Consider the following 4,113-nt stretch of genomic DNA (forward strand, 5'->3'; position numbering starts at 1 on the left):
CAAGTGCCTGGCCTGAAACGTCGTGCTCGGCGAGTCACTTGTCAATACAGCAAGTCCCTGGCCTGAAACGTCGTGCGCGGCGAGTCACTTGTCAATACAGCAAGTCCCTGGCCTGAAACGTCGTGCGCGGCGAGTCACTTGTCAATACAGCAAGTCCCTGGCCTGAAACGTCGTGCGCGGCGAGTCACTTGTGAATACAGCAAGTCCCAGGCCTGAAACGTCGTGCGCGGCGAGTCACTTGTCAATACAGCAAGTCCCTGGCCTGAAACGTCGTGCGCGGCGAGTCACTTGTGAATACAGCAAGTCCCTGGCCTGAAACGTCGTGCGCGGCGAGTCACTTGTAAATCCAGCAAGTCCCTGGCCTGAAACGTCGTGCGCGGCGAGTCACTTGTGAATACAGCAAGTGCCTGGCCTGAAACGTCGTGCGCGGCGAGTCACTTCTGAATACAGCAAGTCCCTGGCCTGAAACGTCGTGCGCGGCGAGTCACTTGTGAATACAGCAAGTGCCTGGCCTGAAACGTCGTGCGCGGCGAGTCACTTGTGAATACAGCAAGTGCCTGGCCTGAAACGTCGTGCGCGGCGAGTCACTTGTGAATACAGCAAGTCCCTGGCCTGAAACGTCGTGCGCGGCGAGTCACTTGTGAATCCAGCAAGTCCCTGGCCTGAAACGTCGTGCGCGGCGAGTCACTTGTAAATCCATCAAGTGCCTGGCCTGAAACGTCGTGCGCGGCGAGTCACTTGTCAATACAGCAAGTCCCTGGCCTGAAACGTCGTGCGCGGCGAGTCACTTGTCAATACAGCAAGTCCCTGGCCTGAAACGTCGTGCGCGGCGAGTCACTTGTCAATACAGCAAGTCCCTGGCCTGAAACGTCGTGCGCGGCGAGTCACTTGTGAATACAGCAAGTCCCAGGCCTGAAACGTCGTGCGCGGCGAGTCACTTGTCAATACAGCAAGTCCCTGGCCTGAAACGTCGTGCGCGGCGAGTCACTTGTGAATACAGCAAGTCCCTGGCCTGAAACGTCGTGCGCGGCGAGTCACTTGTAAATCCAGCAAGTCCCTGGCCTGAAACGTCGTGCGCGGCGAGTCACTTGTGAATACAGCAAGTGCCTGGCCTGAAACGTCGTGCGCGGCGAGTCACTTGTCAATACAGCAAGTCCCTGGCCTGAAACGTCGTGCGCGGCGAGTCACTTGTGAATACAGCAAGTCCCTGGCCTGAAACGTCGTGCGCGGCGAGTCACTTGTGAATACAGCAAGTGCCTGGCCTGAAACGTCGTGCGCGGCGAGTCACTTGTGAATACAGCAAGTCCCTGGCCTGAAACGTCGTGCGCGGCGAGTCACTTGTGAATCCAGCAAGTCCCTGGCCTGAAACGTCGTGCGCGGCGAGTCACTTGTAAATCCATCAAGTGCCTGGCCTGAAACGTCGTGCGCGGCGAGTCACTTGTCAATACAGCAAGTCCCTGGCCTGAAACGTCGTGCGCGGCGAGTCACTTGTGAATACAGCAAGTCCCAGGCCTGAAACGTCGTGCGCGGCGAGTCACTTGTGAATACAGCAAGTCCCTGGCCTGAAACGTCGTGCGCGGCGAGTCACTTGTAAATCCAGCAAGTCCCTGTCCTGAAACGTCGTGCGCGGCGAGTCACTTGTCAATACAGCAAGTCCCTGGCCTGAAACGTCGTGCGCGGCGAGTCACTTGTGAATACAGCAAGTCCCAGGCCTGAAACGTCGTGCGCGGCGAGTCACTTGTGAATACAGCAAGTCCCTGGCCTGAAACGTCGTGCGCGGCGAGTCACTTGTGAATCCAGCAAGTCCCTGGCCTGAAACGTCGTGCGCGGCGAGTCACTTGTGAATACAGCAAGTCCCAGGCCTGAAACGTCGTGCGCGGCGAGTCACTTGTGAATACAGCAAGTCCCTGGCCTGAAACGTCGTGCGCGGCGAGTCACTTGTAAATCCAGCAAGTCCCTGTCCTGAAACGTCGTGCGCGGCCAGTCACTTGTCAATACAGCAAGTCCCTGGCCTGAAACGTCGTGCGCGGCGAGTCACTTGTGAATACAGCAAGTCCCAGGCCTGAAACGTCGTGCGCGGCGAGTCACTTGTGAATACAGCAAGTCCCAGGCCTGAAACGTCGTGCGCGGCGAGTCACTTGTGAATACAGCAAGTCCCTGGCCTGAAACGTCGTGCGCGGCGAGTCACTTGTGAATCCAGCAAGTCCCTGGCCTGAAACGTCGTGCGCGGCGAGTCACTTGTAAATCCATCAAGTGCCTGGCCTGAAACGTCGTGCGCGGCGAGTCACTTGTCAATACAGCAAGTCCCTGGCCTGAAACGTCGTGCGCGGCGAGTCACTTGTCAATACAGCAAGTCCCTGGCCTGAAACGTCGTGCGCGGCGAGTCACTTGTCAATACAGCAAGTCCCTGGCCTGAAACGTCGTGCGCGGCGAGTCACTTGTGAATACAGCAAGTCCCAGGCCTGAAACGTCGTGCGCGGCGAGTCACTTGTCAATACAGCAAGTCCCTGGCCTGAAACGTCGTGCGCGGCGAGTCACTTGTGAATACAGCAAGTCCCTGGCCTGAAACGTCGTGCGCGGCGAGTCACTTGTAAATCCAGCAAGTCCCTGGCCTGAAACGTCGTGCGCGGCGAGTCACTTGTGAATACAGCAAGTGCCTGGCCTGAAACGTCGTGCGCGGCGAGTCACTTCTGAATACAGCAAGTCCCTGGCCTGAAACGTCGTGCGCGGCGAGTCACTTGTGAATACAGCAAGTGCCTGGCCTGAAACGTCGTGCGCGGCGAGTCACTTGTGAATACAGCAAGTGCCTGGCCTGAAACGTCGTGCGCGGCGAGTCACTTGTGAATACAGCAAGTCCCTGGCCTGAAACGTCGTGCGCGGCGAGTCACTTGTGAATCCAGCAAGTCCCTGGCCTGAAACGTCGTGCGCGGCGAGTCACTTGTAAATCCATCAAGTGCCTGGCCTGAAACGTCGTGCGCGGCGAGTCACTTGTCAATACAGCAAGTCCCTGGCCTGAAACGTCGTGCGCGGCGAGTCACTTGTCAATACAGCAAGTCCCTGGCCTGAAACGTCGTGCGCGGCGAGTCACTTGTGAATCCAGCAAGTCCCTGGCCTGAAACGTCGTGCGCGGCGAGTCACTTGTAAATCCATCAAGTGCCTGGCCTGAAACGTCGTGCGCGGCGAGTCACTTGTCAATACAGCAAGTCCCTGGCCTGAAACGTCGTGCGCGGCGAGTCACTTGTCAATACAGCAAGTCCCTGGCCTGAAACGTCGTGCGCGGCGAGTCACTTGTCAATACAGCAAGTCCCTGGCCTGAAACGTCGTGCGCGGCGAGTCACTTGTGAATACAGCAAGTCCCAGGCCTGAAACGTCGTGCGCGGCGAGTCACTTGTCAATACAGCAAGTCCCTGGCCTGAAACGTCGTGCGCGGCGAGTCACTTGTAAATCCAGCAAGTCCCTGGCCTGAAACGTCGTGCGCGGCGAGTCACTTGTGAATACAGCAAGTGCCTGGCCTGAAACGTCGTGCGCGGCGAGTCACTTGTCAATACAGCAAGTCCCTGGCCTGAAACGTCGTGCGCGGCGAGTCACTTGTGAATACAGCAAGTCCCTGGCCTGAAACGTCGTGCGCGGCGAGTCACTTGTGAATACAGCAAGTGCCTGGCCTGAAACGTCGTGCGCGGCGAGTCACTTGTCAATACAGCAAGTCCCTGGCCTGAAACGTCGTGCCCGGCGATTTCCTCGTCAATGATGTTCGAAGAAGCTTCGGAGGATCCGCCCTTTCGATGAGGTTTTTGCCCATATAAAACAATGCTCAAGACCATTCGGCGCCGATGCCTCGGCGGCCCTTTCGGTATATGTAAGAGAGGTGCTCGAGTCGATGTAATCGTCTTGGGTATGCTCTCCATCGTTGTCATCCACTGCATTACCGCGGGTCGGTGTCTCTGACCGAATGGCCCTTATGCGGTAGGCGCCGTAGGCGTTACGAGTTCGTCGATTCTTCATTGAATCGTCGATAAATACCGAGCATCGACTCACTCGATTCCGAGCGAGAATAAACTTTTGCACGTCATTTCCACGCGAATGGCGATGAAATGTCGCTGACCACGACGACTT

The sequence above is a fragment of the Phymastichus coffea genome, unplaced genomic scaffold (genome assembly GCF_024137745.1).
Source record: "Phymastichus coffea isolate CEN01 unplaced genomic scaffold, Cenicafe_Pcof_1.1 PCOF00335, whole genome shotgun sequence".
Taxonomy (NCBI): domain Eukaryota; kingdom Metazoa; phylum Arthropoda; class Insecta; order Hymenoptera; family Eulophidae; genus Phymastichus; species Phymastichus coffea.